This window comes from Electrona antarctica (assembly GCF_951216825.1).
Source record: "Electrona antarctica genome assembly, chromosome: 6".
In the NCBI taxonomy this organism is placed as follows: Eukaryota; Metazoa; Chordata; class Actinopteri; order Myctophiformes; family Myctophidae; genus Electrona; species Electrona antarctica.
In genome coordinates, this window is record NC_136811.1 from 55,299,313 (window position 1) to 55,318,123 (window position 18,811).

Genomic DNA, 18,811 nt, shown 5'->3' on the forward strand with positions numbered 1-18,811 from the left:
GACCTGAGATCAGATTCTAAAAATGTCTTCTACATCCTGACAGTTTTCTGAAAAAGCTATGTTTCTATGTCAGTCGATTTAAAAAAAAATAGCTTGTAGCGCGCCACTCAGTGGCACGCCACTCAGTGGCACGCCACTCAGTGGAGCGCTATGAGCTTGTAGATCTGCTATTTTTCAATAGCTAAAGCATAACATAATGCTAACAACAAAAGGGGTTCCCGCCCAAAATGGGTTAAAGCCCATTCAGAATGGGAACCCCTTTTGGTGTCTTATAAGCATTATGTTAACCTTTTGCTGTTGAAAAATAGCAGATCTACAAGCTCATAGTGCAGCACTCGGTGCCACGCTATGAGCTTGTAGATCTGCTATTTTTGCAAAATCGTTTTTACAATTACATAATATAATTCTGACATGAAATAGTTTGAGGACCACTGACATAGAAACATGGGTCCGTGGCTCAAATGGGTCTGAGAGGCTAAATGTCATCAAATGGTGGTCCGTGGCTCAAATGGGTCTGAGAGGCTAAATGTCATCAAATGGTGGTCCGTGGCTCAAATGGGTCGGAGAGGCTAACTGGCTAACTGCGCCCCTCACTTCACACGGGTGTGATTTTCTTGACCGTAATCCGATATACAGCAGCTCAGAGCGCGAGCTGTCATTAACACTTTAAGGGCCCCAGACGGAGGTCTCCGTCCTATTAACCGTTTCCGGTTTGACTGAGACTCTCAGGCACCCGTCGCTTCGCTCTGCCTTCATATTAGCTTATATAGCTTAGATTATTGATATCAAAACCGATCGCGTCGCTCCACAGGCTGGGAGCGCCTGTTGCACGACAGTGGGACCTCATCGAAAATGCCCCCCCCCCCCCCGTTTAGCCGTCGAGACCGAAGATCTTAAAACGTTAATAACTATTGATCTAAATCATATAGTTAATCTAATTCTAAGCAAAGATTACGTGTCGCTAGTGGCGGCAGATTTAATCATACCTCCCGTTGTTGTCGATCGCCTCTAGAGTGTTTTGGCTACATCTAGCTGCTTCAGCCACATCCGGGATAACATCCGGTCCGTCGGTAAAAGTGCTCCGCTGCTATAAATCGCCGGGCGCTATGATTTAATGGATTAAATAACCCCGTGCAATCAAGGTGTTGATATGATAAACAATAGTCATATTTGAAATCATAATTAATTATAATAATCACATCGTCTTGGAGGTGCAAGAACAGCAGAAAGAAATACGTTGTGATGAGTGATGTAATTTTGTAGTTTTTGCCTATGCGCGTGTGTGTGTGTGTTTGTGCGTGTGCGCGTGCGTACACACCTGCAGAGCTTGGCTCAGGCTCCTCTTGTGTCCGTCCACCATGCAGAAGGGCGTGGTTCTCTCTCCATGCTGTGAACCTGACACACACACACACACACACACACACACACACACACACACACACACACACACACACACACACACACACACACACACACACACACACACACACACACACACACACACACACACACACACACACACACACACACACACACACACACACACACACACACACACACACAGTTTTTTTTTGTTTTGTTGCAAATGCATTCTGCGAACCGCACACGTTGTGCACATTTAGGCCCCCCGGACTAATCTAGTTGAATACCCCTGGAATAAGGTGTTCCTTCCACGCATTACGTCCAAAAGGGGAACCCCCCCCCCCCCCCCATGGTATGAAATGGGTTGAAAGCCACTGGGCTAAAGGTCAGGGGCTCTATATTCCCTCATTGCTAAACCCCTTATCCCTAAACTTCTTTGGCTTTTATTTTGTATTATTTTGAAAAGCATTCCTGAACAGTTCAAATAGCCAATCTACAAGCTCACAACGTGCTGATGACGTAGATCGGCTAGTTGCACAATCTTTATGTTTTTCAATTTTTTAAAGTAGAAGTAGTTCAGGGATATTAACCCATTTAGAACTGAGACCGGATTCTACAAATGTCTTCTATTTCATGTGAAGGACCCCCAAAAATATATGTAATTGGCCGCCGACCCCCATCTGAAAATATGTTTGTTCCAGAGGACCCCCCCCCCCCCCCCCCCCAGATGCAAAGATATGGGTTAAAAACGTTCACTATGAAATAATAATGATATTCAAAGATCTGCTGCAAAATTTCACAATTTTTCAAAAAATAGCAGATCTACAAGCTCGTAGCGCAGCACTCGGCGCCGCGCTATGAGCTTGTAGATCTGCTATTTTTTCAATAGCTGAAGTTTGGCTTCTTTTAACTTTCATAAATAAAGTACATCTATTGTCATCCACCCTCTCCTCATTTTTAACCTGTTGAGTGCTGGGATCGCCGCCTTGTCTTTAGCTGAAGTTTATAATGCTTAAGGGGTCTGCTGAGTCATTTGGCAGGTGACCAGGTGGCCGGCCAATAGGGCCCCAGGTCTGCTGAGTCATTTGGCAGGTGACCAGGTGGCCGGCCAATAGGGCCCCAGGTCTGCTGAGTCATTTGGCAGGTGACCAGGTGGCCGGCCATTGTTCGGACATCAAACATTCTGTTCCCCCTGGGCTTCCGTCCTGTCCAGAACATGGATAACTATTGCAGTACAAAAGGAAGTGAAACCCGGATCCGTTCCTGCCAACACCATAACATCACACACCACAACCATCTATAGCTTTCTTCCAGTCCCGACACGCTGTGAGCTTGTAGATCGGCTATTTTTGGCACACAGCTATGAGTGTAAATCAGGCATTTTGACACCATTATATCTTTAACTCTTGAGAGTGTAAAATGAAACATTTGGTTTCATTTTACGCTTTCAAGAGAGTTAGATTAGTATTAAACATCTGCAATGCTAGTCAGTTTACAAGAAGTCTACACAATTAGATAATGTACAAGAATTGTTATTTTCATCAATGTTTGCCTGTTGTGTTATCTCTCCTAATGGTAACCGACATCAACACAGCATGGAATTGTGGACAAAATCGTATGCATGCCACGATAACAAAATGTTCTTTCGCTTAGGGTCTGAGATGCTAAATCTCATCAAATGGTGGTCCGTGGCTCAAATGCCAAATATGGGCCTAAATAACCAATACATTGCTGTGTGAGTTCTGGCGAGACTCTGTGCCACGTAAACTAAAACATTATACAAAAATTAGGCTATTAAGATAATTATGAATCATTCATTTGATCTCGCAAGACTCAAGAGAGCGCATTTCTCAGAACCCACCGCCGCCCGCGGCCCATACAGGACCGGACCATATAGATAAAGAAAGAGAAAGTTTTACAGCATATTAGGCTGCAATATCATATTAAAAATCATATACATTCGACATTCGAAATCATTCGAAATTCGTTCGAATCCATGGGTGTTTTAAAAGGAATATTCGAATGTCATTTTTGGCCAATTCTGGCAGCAATGGTGTAGTGGTTGTGGGTGTACTGTATGTGAGAGCCAGGTTATGGTGTAGTGGTTGTGGGTATACAGTACTGTATGTGAGAGCCAGGTTATGGTGTAGTGGTTGTGGGTATACGGTATGTATGTGAGAGCCAGGTTATGGTGTAGTGGTTGTGGGTATACAGTATGTGAGAGCCAGGTTATGGTGTAGTGGTTGTGGGTATACTGTACTGTATGTGAGAGCCAGGTTATGGTGTAGTGGTTGTGGGTATACAGTATGTGAGAGCCAGGTTATGGTGTAGTGGTTGTGGGTATACTGTATGTGAGAGCCAGGTTATGGTGTAGTGGTTGTGGGTATACTGTATGTGAGAGCCAGGTTATGGTGTAGTGGTTGTGGGTATACAGTATGTGAGAGCCAGGTTATGGTGTAGTGGTTGTGGGTATACAGTACTGTATGTGAGAGCCAGGTTATGGTGTAGTGGTTGTGGGTATACAGTACTGTATGTGAGAGCCAGGTTATGGTGTAGTGGTTGTGGGTATACTGTATGTGAGAGCCAGGTTATGGTGTAGTGGTTGTGGGTATACAGTATGTGAGAGCCAGGTTATGGTGTAGTGGTTGTGGGTATACTGTATGTGAGAGCCAGGTTATGGTGTAGTGGTTGTGGGTATACTGTATGTGAGAGCCAGGTTATGGTGTAGTGGTTGTGGGTATACAGTATGTGAGAGCCAGGTTATGGTGTAGTGGTTGTGGGTATACTGTATGTGAGAGCCAGGTTATGGTGTAGTGGTTGTGGGTATACTGTATGTGAGAGCCAGGTTATGGTGTAGTGGTTGTGGGTATACAGTATGTGAGAGCCAGGTTATGGTGTAGTGGTTGTGGGTGTACTGTATGTGAGAGCCAGGTTATGGTGTAGTGGTTGTGGGTATACAGTATGTATGTGAGAGCCAGGTTATGGTGTAGTGGTTGTGGGTATACTGTATGTTAGAGCCAGGTTATGGTGTAGTGGTTGTGGGTATACAGTATGTATGTGAGAGCCAGGTTATGGTGTAGTGGTTGTGGGTATACTGTATGTGAGAGCCAGGTTATGGTGTAGTGGTTGTGGGTATACAGTATGTATGTGAGAGCCAGGTTATGGTGTAGTGGTTGTGGGTATACTGTATGTGAGAGCCAGGTTATGGTGTAGTGGTTGTGGGTATACGGTATGTATGTGAGAGCCAGGTTATGGTGTAGTGGTTGTGGGTATACGGTATGTATGTGAGAGCCAGGTTATGGTGTAGTGGTTGTGGGTATACAGTATGTATGTGAGAGCCAGGTTATGGTGTAGTGGTTGTGGGTATACGGTATGTATGTGAGAGCCAGGTTATGGTGTAGTGGTTGTGGGTATACGGTATGTGAGAGCCAGGTTATGGTGTAGTGCAGGGTTCCCCAATAGGCGGCCCGCGGGCCGCCCCCTGGCGGCCCGCGGAAGACTTGACATGCATAGTCAGTAGCCTATGCATGTCAAACTGGGCATCCTTTTCAAATGGGGTCCTGCCCTGAAAATGAATTTTCAGGGCAAGACCTCGACCTCACGCGTGCGGACTCGGCCCCCAGCCTGGTACCCTAGTCAAAATATGGCCCTCGAGGAAAATTAATTGGGGAACCCTGGTGTAGTGGTTGTGGGTATACGGTATGTATGTGAGAGCCAGGTTATGCCAGCATTATAAAGAGTTACAGCTTCGTGTGGTGGCAGATCATATATGATAGCATCACATCTGTCTCATGTATGTGAAGTTAGGAACTTATGATAGTTTCATATCAGTATCATCATGCCTTCCCTTCATTCAATGTGTGTGTGTGTGTGTGTGTGTGTGTGTGTGTGTGTGTGTGTGTGTGTGTGTGTGTGTGTGTGTGTGTGTGTGTGTGTGTGTGTGTGTGGAGGGGGGGCGTAACATATTTCTGTGATAGGAACTTTCTTTTCAAACCACTCAAACCCATCCCTATCATGGGGGAACATTCTCCGAAAATAGCTGACCTACAAGCTGACAAGGCATCGCACTTACAGATGTGCTGTTTTCTATTCTGTGAAGAGAGTTGGTGTGCAGACAGTGCACTGTTTGGAACTATAGCCCATAGGCTCAATGGGATAGTTCCAATGTTTGGAACTATAGCCCATAGGCTCAATGGGATAGTTCCAATGTTTGGAACTATAGCCCATAGGCTCAATGGGATAGTTCCAATGTTTGGCGTGGCAGCGGTGGCCGAACGGATAGCGGCGCGGTCTTGATACCGGAAGGTTGCTAGTTCGAATCAGCCGTCCGACACGTTAAAATTACCACCGCTGAAGTGCCCTTGAACAAGGCATTGAACCACTACGATGAAATGTGTTCTATGAGCAGGGCCTGGCTGGAAACAAGTTCTTGAGCTTAGCCCAGATACCCTGGGTAAATATAGATTTCATTTCATTTGGAACTATAGCCCATAGGCTCAATGGGATAGTTCCAATGTTTGGAACTAAAGCCCATAGGCACCTGCTTTGTCTCAATGGGATAGTTCCAATGTTTGGAACTATAGCCCATAGGCACCCGCTTTGTCTCAATGGGATAGTTCCAATGTTTGGAACTATAGCCCATAGGCACCTGCTTTGTCTCAATGGGATAGTTCCAATGTTTGGAAAGCCCATAGGCACCCGCTTTGTCTCAATGGGATAGTTCCAATGTTTGGAAAGCCCATAGGCACCCGCTTTGTCTCAATGGGATAGTTCCAATGTTTGGAACTATAGCCCATAGCACCCCACTTTGCGGCGAGATCAAAGCGTGTCGCTACTCTCCCACTCTCCTACACTCTGGTCTAACCCATGTTATGCTTAGCTGTGATTATTGGACCATAGCAGTTTGGGGAGGGGCTTAGCTAAAGTTTGGGGAGGCGCTTAGCTAACAACCGTGAAGACGCCTGTTGTTACAAAGTGTTAGCCCTAACTCTAATGCTGCGTTCACACAGGCAGATGCGAAAGATACAAAGATGCAAAAAGCTACACAGCGTATTTGTAGCTTTGTAGCTGAAGTTGAAACCAGCTCAACGTTTTTGAAGCTTTGTAGATTTCGCAGCAGCTACAAACGTCGGATGTATCTGTGCATCTTCATGTCACTGGCTTCCATTGACAATGAATGGTAGACTGTATCTTTGCCAACTTCCAGTGTGAACGCAGCAAAACAAACGTTCATTTTATCCATCTATTGCATCTCAACCAGTGGCATTCCATGCTGCATTGATGTTGGTACCATGGGAGAGATATCAGGCAAACGTTGATGAAAATAACTCTTAATTGTGTAGTCTGACTTCTTGTAAATCAAGCGATGCAGATGTTTAACTCCACGGGTCCATTTTGGTTTCATTTTACGCTCTCAAGAGTTAAAGATCTATTAAGGGTCAATTTGGTCACCAACTCTCCATCATTGAGCCGGGGACCACCACATGGAACCCCCTCCTCAAGGACCACTGGTGGTGCCCGGACCACTGCCTTAGAGCGACAGAAGTGTGTGTGTGTGTGTGTGTGTGTGTGTGTGTGTGTGTGTGCTCTTACTCGGATGGTCTCCCCCAGGCACGTGGTGGGATTCCCCTGGCTGATGATGATGATGATGGTGAGGATGAAGATGGTGGGATTCCCCAGGCAGGGTTTTAGCGTCACTCGAGTGAACCGATACAAGCAGCAGCAACAATGTTACCATAGAGGAGGAAGAGGAGGTGGAGGAGGAAGCACGCCACGCGCCACACGCTCGCAGTAGACTGCAGAGCATGTCGATCTTTTGAGCGGTGCCCAACAACTCCACTGGACAGCTGTGTGCGTCTGTCCGTCCGTCCGTGTGTCCGTTTGAGTACGGACAGCTGCAATACCTCTGGGTGACCTAAAGCGGCACCGTTGAGCAGCCTCAAGGGCCACAGTACAGCCTTGAGCTTCACACGGACCACTATAACAATAGCACAGTACAGTACAGAGTACAGTAACACACACACACACACACACACACACACACACACACACACACTGTCCTGCACCGCTCAGTTCACACGGGTGTGATTGTTGACTGCACTACTAGCCGTCGACAATCGTGTTAATAACGTATCTGACGAATCACATTGTTTAACACTGTCGTTTACTTAACAATTACGGCATAATGGCTTATATAAAGTATTGTCAATATGTTGTTCTCTCACCCACGGTCCTATGGTTTATAATTTATATAAAGTCATATGAGAAAACGACTTGTCTACGACCCAGTCCGACCCCAAACATCCATGATGAGCCAGGAACAGTTCACAGTCACACCCCACTCTCTACCGGGTCACTGCCCCCCCACACTGTGACACTCCCCCTGCCGCGACCACGTGTTATCACATGACGTAACAGTTGATCATTATGACGTAGAAGTTCTGTTTATAATCCAGCCGGTGTGTAGAGTTACTCCGATCCACTCCAGTGTTGTAGTTGTAGTGTCAATAATCCAAGTTATAGCTCCGACGTGTGCGTCCACTCCACTCCACGCGGAGGAAAGCGGTCGTTTTTACACATAGGGGAAAGCGTCATTTGACCAGAGAAAGGAGTCATTTAAACAGGGGAAAGCGTCATTTAACATTTAAACGAGGAAAGCGTCATTTAAGCAGAGAAAGGCGTCATTCCAGACACAAGAGGAAAGCGTTGTTTTTAAAACGCAGGAGGACAGGGAAAGCGTCCAGTGTGTCTCCCTCTCTGTCAGAAATGCGTCATTTGAACAGAGAAGGGCGTCATTTAGAGTTGACAGAGGAAAGCCTCGTCACGTAGCGGTCAGTCAGTCAGTCAGCTGGTCAACTCTGTTTCAACACAGAGAGTGTTGTTGTTGTGATAATCCTCTCTGTCCAGCGCCGTACGTGCTGCGTTCGTTCAGTTCAGCCTCCTGCACTGCAGTCTATCTTCTTTAAACAGAGACAGTGTCCAGTCCATACAGTTTCCTCCTGAACAGTGTTGAAGACAAACACAGAGGAAGAGAGAGAGAGAGAGAGAGAGAGAGAGAGAGAGAGAGAGAGAGAGAGAGAAACAGATCCTATCCGGGGGTCTCTCTCCCAATGTTACACTTTCTTTCTATTCAACACTCAGGATCAGGAGGAGGTGCTAGACGGGTTGCCAGATCATGCGAGGGAAACAAGCTATGTATACCAAATGTTTTTCATACTTTTATTATTTTTTGAGTGGTGTAAACCACTCCTACAACTGGCTTTTGTGTGCATAAAAAAATGACCATGGTTGCTATGTTCAAAATAATTTCTGACGTAATTAAATCACACCCGGGTGAACTGGATGACCGTAGCAACCGTGGTCATTTTCTCTGCACAAAAAAAGCCAGTTGTGAAATCACATCCAGGTGCGATTTCATTACGTCAGACATTACGTCAGACCACAGCTGATCAGGCTATATAAGACCTTACACCACTCGGTTCACACGGGTGTGATTTTTTTATCGTGTCAAGGACCTCCAAATATCGATTTGACTGCAGCAGCAGGACCCCCATTTGAAAAGAGTTTGTGCCAGCCAGCCTCCAGGGACCCCTCCAGACAGCAGCCTTAAAAAAAAACGTCTTCAAAGATTTGCACAAATCTACATATTTTATTCAATACATCTACATGCGTATAAGTGTGGGATGAAGTGACGGCACTATATCCACTATGAGCTTGTAGATCTGCTGGTATTTTTTTTTAACCAAAGTATAAAATATTATACAAATGATTGTGACATATTTTGGCTGGCGTGGCATGATTATGCTGACGCACGTCCAGCTATTTGAAAATACATAGCCTAGGGCCCTAGGCTACAATCTAAATACATAGCCTAGGGCCCTAGGCTACAATCTAAATACATAGCCTAGGCCCTAGGCTACAATCTAAATACATAGCCTAGGCCCTAGGCTACAATCTAAATACATAGCCTAGGGCCCTAGGCTACAATCTAAATACATAGCCTAGGGCCCTAGGCTACAATCTAAACACATAGCCTAGGCCCTAGGCTACAATCTAAATACATAGCCTAGGGCCCTAGGCTACAATCTAAACACATAGCCTAGGCCCTAGGCTACAATCTAAATACATAGCCTAGGCCCTAGGGTACAATCTAAATACATAGCCTAGGCCCTAGGCTACAATCTAAATACATAGCCTAGGGCCCTAGGCTACAATCTAAATACATAGCCTAGGCCCTAGGCTACAATCTAAATACATAGCCTAGAGCCTAGGCTACAATCTAAATACATAGCCTAGGGCCCTAGGCTACAATCTAAATACATAGCCTAGGCCCTAGGCTACAATCTAAATACATAGCCTAGGGCCCTAGGCTACAATCTAAATACATAGCCTAGGCCCTAGGCTACAATCTAAATACATAGGCTAGGGCCCTAGGCTACAATCTAAACACATAGCCTAGGGCCTAGGCTACAATCTAAACACATAGCCTAGGGCCCTAGGCTACAATCTAAATACATAGCCTAGGCCCTAGGCTACAATCTAAATACATAACCTAGGCCCTAGGCTACAATCTAAATACATAGCCTAGGGCCCTAGGCTACAATCTAAATACATAGCCTAGGCCCTAGGCTACAATCTAAATACATAGCCTAGGCCCTAGGCTACAATCTAAATACATAGCCTAGGGCCCTAGGCTACAATCTAAATACATAGCCTAGGCCCTAGGCTACAATCTAAATACATAGCCTAGGCCCTAGGCTACAATCTAAACACATAGCCTAGGGCCCTAGGCTACAATCTAAATACATAGCCTAGGCCCTAGGCTACAATCTAAATACATAGCCTAGGCCCTAAGCTACAATCTAAATACATAGCCTATAGGGCCCTAGGCTACAATCTAAATACATAGCCTAGGCCCTAGGCTACAATCTAAATACATAGCCTAGCGCCCTAGGCTACAATCTAAATACATAGCCTAGGGCCCTAGGCTACAATCTAAATACATAGCCTAGGCCCTAGGCTACAATCTAAATACATAGCCTAGTCCCTAGGCTACAATCTAAATACATAGCCTAGGGCCCTAGGCTACAATCTAAATACATAGCCTAGGCCCTAGGCTACAATCTAAATACATAGCCTAGGCCCTAGGCTACAATCTAAATACATAGCCTAGGGCCCTAGGCTACAATCTAAATACATAGCCTAGGCCCTAGGCTACAATCTAAATACATAGCCTAGGCCCTAGGCTACAATCTAAACACATAGCCTAGGGCCCTAGGCTACAATCTAAATACATAGCCTAGGCCCTAGGCTACAATCTAAATACATAGCCTAGGCCCTAAGCTACAATCTAAATACATAGCCTAGGGCCCTAGGCTACAATCTAAATACATAGCCTAGGCCCTAGGCTACAATCTAAATACATAGCCTAGCGCCCTAGGCTACAATCTAAATACATAGCCTAGGGCCCTAGGCTACAATCTAAATACATAGCCTAGGCCCTAGGCTACAATCTAAATACATAGCCTAGGGCCCTAGGCTACAATCTAAACACATAGCCTAGGCCCTAGGCTACAATCTAAATACATAGCCTAGGCCCTAGGCTACAATCTAAATACATAGCCTAGGCCCTAGGCTACAATCTAAATACATAGCCTAGGGCCCTAGGCTACAATCTAAATACATAGCCTAGGGCCCTAGGCTACAATCTAAATACATAGCCTAGGCCCTAGGCTACAATCTAAATACATAGCCTAGGCCCTAGGCTACAATCTAAATACATAGCCTAGGCCCTAGCCTACAATCTAAATACATAGCCTAGGGCCCTAGGCTACAATCTAAATACATAGCCTAGGGCCCTAGGCTACAATCTAAATACATAGCCTAGGCCCTAGGCTACAATCTAAACACATAGCCTAGGCCCTAGGGTACAATCTAAATACATAGCCTAGGCCCTAGGCTACAATCTAAATACATAGCCACAATCTAAATACATAGCCTAGGGCCCTAGGCTACAATCTAAATACATAGCCTAGGCCCTAGGCTACAATCTAAATACATAGCCTAGGGCCCTAGGCTACAATCTGAATACATAGCCTAGGCCCTAGGGTACAATCTAAATACATAGCCTATAGGCCCTAGGATACAATCTAAATACATAGCCTAGGCCCTAGGCTACAATCTAAATACATAGCCTAGGCCCTAGGCTACAATCTAAATACATAGCCTAGGCCCTAGGCTACAATCTAAATACATAGCCTAGGCCCTAGGCTACAATCTAAATACATAGCCTAGGCCCTAGGCTACAATCTAAATACATAGCCTAGGGCCCTAGGCTACAATCTAAATACATAGCCTAGGCCCTATAGGCTACAATCTAAATACATAGCCTAGGCCCTAGGCCATCAGATTGCGACTTGGCCTAGGCCCTAGGGCCTAGGCCAAGTCGCAATGTGATGCACTGGGAGCTTGTAGATCTGCTTTTATTGTTTTTGTTTTGAATATAATATATCCGTATGGGGGACGGGTCCCTGGTGCAAAATACTTTCAGATTTCCAGATAATTAAATATTAATATTTTTTGAAAATGTTTGAGAGCCACAAGCCCAATTAAAGCAACTACACTTTAGAAACAAGCCCGGCCAAATTAGCAACTAATAAACAAGCCCAAATAAAGAAACTAGGCCTACACTTTAGAAACAAGCCCAAATAAGCAACTAAACACTTTAGAAACAAGCCCCCCCCCCAAAAAAAACACAAACCACAATAAATGTAGGCCTATAAGCAACTTTACAGAAAATAAAATCCCAAAGGTGCTCATAATAAGCAGACATGGCAACACTGTTCTCCAAGCAGTAGCCCATGTAACACACCCTCTCTCTCTCTCTCTCTCTCTCTCTCTCTCTCTCTCTCTCTCTCTCTCTCTCTCTCTCTCTCTCTCTTTCTCTCTCTCTCTATTATCTTGTCGCATGGGAAGCAGGTTTGGTTTGTATTCATAAATAGATGAAATACAAAAGCTAGAAGAATATACCGTAGGCCTACAGATGTGGAAACTGAACTGAAAATGTTATGTCAATTTACAATTACAATTTAGGCATTTAGCAGACGCTCTTAATCCAGAGCGATTTACATTAAAGCGCAAATAACATGCATTTTAAAACTGCTTTTAATAATATCATATTGTCTATGTTCCTCAAAGTTATTTCTAATGGTTTGAGCCTTAATCACAAAACAATCCTCGTGAGCTCTGGAAGCTACTAAACAATCAACTAGGCTGCGCTCAGAAACTAAAAACCAGGTTTTCAAACATAAACATCAAATCGGACAACACTCTCATCACTGACAACCTTGATGTGGCCAACTGCTTGAATATCTTCTTTACAAACATAGCAACAACTCTGGTTAACAAACTGCCCTCCCACTCTGGGCTCTTTGGTGTAGAGCACATTACAACCTTCTACAGAAACCTAGGTGTTTGTAAAGACGATTTTAAACTAGTTATGGTAACAACTGATGAGGTAATTAAGAAACTGAGTGCCCTCCAACCCCACAAGGCCACAGGCCATGACAATATTCCCTCCAAATTTCTCAGAGACTCAGCCATCTCTATAGCTCCAATCATCACCCACATAGTAAACCTCTCCATCAAACAGGGACAGGTCCCCCAAGATTTCAAACTGGCCAAAGTAACCCCCTTGCACAAGAAAGGGAGTAAATTAGACCCCGGCAACTACCGCCCTATTTCTATTCTTAGCTCCATCTCGAAAGTGATGAAAAAAATAGTCTATGAACAGGTTGAAAAGTATCTTGCCACTAATAAATTAATGTACGAGTTCCAATCTGGCTTCAGAACGTCCCACTCCACTGACACATGCCTTCACGATTTGAGCGACCACATCAAACATGAGGTGGATGCTGGCAAATACTGCGGCATGGTCATGCTGGACCTCCAAAAGGCTTTTGACACCGTGAACCACTCCATACTGGTTAACAAGCTAAAGGCAATTGGTTTCGATAGCACATCAGTGAGCTGGATGCAATCCTACCTGGAGGGGAGAGAACAGAGTGTGGAGGTGAATGGAACACTGTCCCCCCCCCCTCCCAGTGAGCTGTGGCGTTCCACAAGGGAGCATACTAGGACCATTACTGTTCCTAATATATGTTAACGACATGACTTCAGCTTGTGACTGCAACTTGTTCCTGTTCGCAGATGACTCGGCACTGCTAGTCTCGGACAGGAACAAACTGCAGGTTGAAAAGGCCCTCAGCTCTGAACTCGGTAGAATCTGCACCTGGCTCGCTGATAACAAACTATCTTTACACCTGGGAAAAACTGAATCCATTCTCTTTGGCTCTAATAGTAATCTCAGCAAGGCAAATGGCTTCTTGGTTAGAGTGGGTGACAATGTTATCACACGTAAAGATGAAATTACCTACCTAGGTTCCATCCTGGAGGCTAATCTTTCCGGTGATAAAATGGCCACCAACGTAATCAAAAAGATCAACCATAGAACAAGATTCCTTTACAGGATCTCCTCACTGGTCAACAAAAACACCTTGAAGACCTTAACAGGAGCCCTTGTACAGGGTTTCTTTGACTATGCATGCACCTCCTGGTACCACAGCACCTCAAAGGCCCTTAAAACCAGGCTCCAGACTTCCCAAAACAAACTGGTCAGGCTCCTACTTGACCTCGCCCCCCGAACCCACCTCACCACTGCCCACTTCGACAGGCTGGAATGGCTTAGGGTCGACGACAGAGTACAGCATCTTGCAATGGGTCTGGTCCACAAGATTCGATACACCACCAAGATACCCATGTACCTGTCTTGTGTCTAGATACTTCCTTAATGTTAACGAAGTCCACACCCACAACACCAGAGGGAGTGCAACGAACCATGTACAACCCAGATTCGGCACAAACAAGGGACTAAATTATTTTCGCTCCTATGCCACCAAAATGTGGAACGCCCTACCAACTGTCATTAAGACATGTGAATCCCTTGACTCCTTCAAAACCGCTCTCAAAGGGCACCTACGGACGGCTGCAATTCGAAACTGGCCCCTGTAAAATCGGAATCCCTCAAACACGAACGCAAGGACAACAAAGAGACGGTCGCGGCCACACAGCCAACTCAAGGTATGGCCACTGAGCCGACTTGGGGACCCAACGCAAGGACAACACAAGAGACGGTCACGGCCACACAGCCAACTCAAGGTACGGCCACGGAGCCGACTTGGGGACCCAACGCAGCTCCTCCAAGGAAAACAAACAAATTAACGGAGCTGAACGTGAATCCCCCCACCGCCCACCCCTTTTTTTCCCTCACTATGTTTCTTTTCCCTTTTTACCTCCTTTATGATGAATTCCTGTTCTGTCTATAGAAGTGTCTATTTGTACGTCTCTAAATGTTTTGATGATTTGAACATGGTGGACCCTATTGGAAACAAGTGTAATGCTTAATTGGGTCGTCCACTCACAGTTAACAGCCTTTGTATTGAGTTTGTGCTTGAAATGTACTGTAATTCTGCAAACTGTTAATACATTCTTCAATCAATCAATCAAAAACAACTCTGATATGCAGTCCTTGTCATTTCTTTCTGGACTTTGAAAGCAGTTTTAGCTGCAGTACCACAATGTCCTGAGGTGGTGGGGGTGCTGATATGCAGATTATTTAATATTTGAGTCATTATAATACTGATGCTAGATAAACCCAGGCTTGTTTCCATTCCATGCCAGCTTGGAAAATCAACAATGGTGGACATTGTAAACAAAGTGGAAATGCAAATTTGGAACTGCAGACTGTAGAAGAGGAGGAATTATACAAAGTAGGGTGACATTGATGACATCACGATGAGGACAAAATCAGTTGAGCTGTTCCTGAGAGCAATTTCCATTAAACCACCTATATTATATGAAAGCCTGATTGTTCAAAATTGGTTATTTGTGGGGATAGAAAACACATATGGGAGCCCCAAAAACACAAAAGAAATTGAAAAAGTAGAATTTTATGTTATAGGTCCTTTAAGCAAGAACAAAAAGCATGGGAATACATCACATAAAAAAGCATTTATCATGAAACATGCGTAGGCTAAGAACATAACAGTGGAATATCTATATAATGAAACTATACATACAAACTATACATATATACTACTATACTATGCTATACATATGTACTATGACGTGCTATGACTACATACAATGCAATTATAGTGCTGTCTACATAACATGCTATAAGTCTGTATCAAATTATATCTAAGTCTACAGAAATGCTATCTAAGGGGTTAGGGTAAGTGCTACGGGCCATGATGGAGTCTGAAAAGGTGGGTTTTCAGACTACGGCGGAAGATTGGGAGTGATGCTGCAGTTCTGACTGCAACGGGAAGTGCATTCCACAGTTTTGGAGCCAGAAGGGAGAAGAGTTTGGGACGTGTGGAGCGTTGTCCCGGCGTTTTTAGTGAGGGTACTTCCAGCTTCCCTGCACGGGAGGGTTTGTAGGGTTCAATCATACTTGCAAGATATGGGGGAGCCATGCCTTTGGTTGCTTTGAATGCCAGCGTCAGAGTTTTGTATTCTGTGCGGGCAGCGCCTGGGAGCCAGTGGAGGGAGCGGAGCAGGGGGGGAGACAGAATTTTGGCTGGTTGAAGACCAAGCGAGCTGCGGCATTTTGGATCAGTTGGAGAGGCTTAAGTGCACATGCCGGTAGGCCATATAAGGAGGGAGTTACAATAGTCAAGGTCCGTCCGTCCGTCCGTCCGCCCGCCTGCCCGCCGGCCTGTCTGTCTGTCTGTCTGTCTGTTTTTCATTTCAATTCAGTGTTTTGTCAGTATAGTGTGGAAGTTTCAAGATTAGAACAATGTTACCAAAACATTGAATACAATTTGTTTCAATATTTGTACAGAAAACAATAACCATGATAACACTGGACTTTAACACAACATTGTGTGTGTGTGTGTGTGTGTGTGTGTGTGTGTGTGTGTGTGTGTGTGTGTGTGTGTGTGTGTGTGCGTGCGTGCGTGCGCTCGTGTGCGTGTGTGTGCATGTGTGTACATGTGTGCATGTGTGTGTGTGCGTGCGTGACTCATTTCATTGGAAGAGGGTTGTGTCCTACATTGTGTTTTATTTTGGTTGCCATGATTGTATCTGAAAACGCGCACGCACGCACGCACGCACGCACGCACGCACGCACGCACGCACGCACGCACGCACGCACGCACGCACGCACGCACACACACAAACACGCGCACGCACGCATGCACACACACGCGCGCGCACGCACACAGACGCACGCACACAGACGCACGCACGCACGCATGCACACACACGCGCACGCACGCACACAGACGCACGCACGCACGCACGCACGCACGCACGCACACACACACACACACACACACACACACACACACACACACACACACACACACACACACACACACACACACACACACACACACACAGGGCAGAGAGACGTAGACTTCTTGGCTTCTTGGTCTAAGTCACCAGTCTGATTCACCAGCCTCCTGGATGTCTGGATTATTACAGTACATTAAAGATGGAGTGGCTACTAACCCTAACCCTTAAAGATGGAGTGCCACAATGTTTGAATTTTTCCAGTTTTTCATGTGTCTATGAGGTGACCGTACTTCTTTTCTTTTTTTTTTATGTGCAATGGTCTATTAACTTTGTATTTAGGGTTTCTTCCTGGAGGCTGAACCCTTGACAGTCAAACGGCCCAATGAAATAAACAGTAATATAGTGACATCACACTATCAGCCCCTCCCCTAACTCCTCCCCCTTTATCATACAACTACAGCTGTGGGTGCGGCTTCAGTTCAGGTGGATCACCACCCATCACCACCCACCAGGCAAACCAGGCATACTTAATGAGCGTGTCCATATAAAAGCATGATTTTAACAAATACTGTACACTTTTTGGGAAAAGTTATTCCTCCTTATATTATAATAATACCTGATGATCATGTTTTAGGGTGGAAAAAAGATCCCCGTGTCCCCTAGCGTAGGTACCCTCACATGTTCTCCCCGTGTTCCCTAGGGTAGGTACCCTCACATGTTCTCCCTGTGTCCCCTAGGGTAGGTACCCTCACATGTTCTCCCCGTGTCCCCTAGGGTAGGTACCCTCACATGTTCTCCCTGTGTCCCCTAGGGTAGGTACCCTCACATGTTCTCCCCGTGTCCCCTAGGATATGTACCCTCACATGTTCTCCCCGTGTCCCCTAGGGTAGGTACCCTCACATGTTCTCCCCGTGTCCCCTAGGGTAGGTACCCTCACATGTTCTCCCCGTGTCCCCTAGGATAGGTACCCTCACATGTTCTCCCCGTGTCCCCTAGGGTAGGTACTCTCACATGTTCTCCCCGTGTCCCCTAGGATATAGGTACCTTCACATGTTCTCCCCGTGTCCCCTAGGGTATAGGTACCCTCACATGTTCTCCCCGTGTCAGTTGGTATGTATTTGTCACGTAACTCCACAGACCCTGACATTGACATTCTCATCGAGGGTAGTAGTATTCAGATAGTATCAGAATTTAAATATCTTGGAATTACACTATGTTACGTATGGGGTTCACGTCATATGGTTACGACAGTAACGTAAATCTTGTGTTGTGTTATGATTGCTGCTGCTGCTAACGCCGGTTTGTAAGTGTGCTGCCGGCGCACAACCAAGTTACAGTAAAGTCTTCAGCTCATGTCCATAGTAGTTGTGCATTATTCTCCAATACAACATTGGCGACGAGGATGGAGCTGACGTTCTCACCGCCTCCCGCTTTCTTGCCGTTCCCGGCCGAGCCTCCTATACCTTGGACTCGCTGGCATGATTCGTTTGAAAACTACATCGCGGCTTTGGGACTAGTAGACGTGAGCGACACGCGACTAAGAGCCATTCTGATTCACTGTCTTGGCACAGAGGGACAACGGATCCTCGCCACCCTCGGGACTGCCGCAAGATATATAGACTGTGTCAAACTCCTGTCCGACCATTTCGCAGCACCACAAAGTGTCATCCTCCGGAGGATTCTGTTTCGCCAGCGCCGACAACGTGTGGGTGAGACGGTTCACCAATATGTGGCTGATCTGAGGGGCTTGGCCAGCCTGTGCAAGTTTGGTGCATTTCAGGACGAACTGATCCGGGACCAGCTGGCGGAGCACACAAATAACCCAAAGGTTCGTGAGAAATTGATAATGTCCCCAGATGATCTGACACTCAATAGGGCTGTGGAAATATCTTTTCAAATCGAGACAGCAGCGGGTTTTGCCACACAATTGGCTAGTGTCTCATCTCCACTGCCTGGACTTACAGCACAGCAGGTCGAGTCTTCATCACGTTCCTCTAGCCCTGACCCTCTCCAGGACGCTTCCCACATAAACTATGCGGGACGACAGCGTCCCTCAGGTCAGCGCTGCGGTAACTGCGGCTCGTCATCGCAT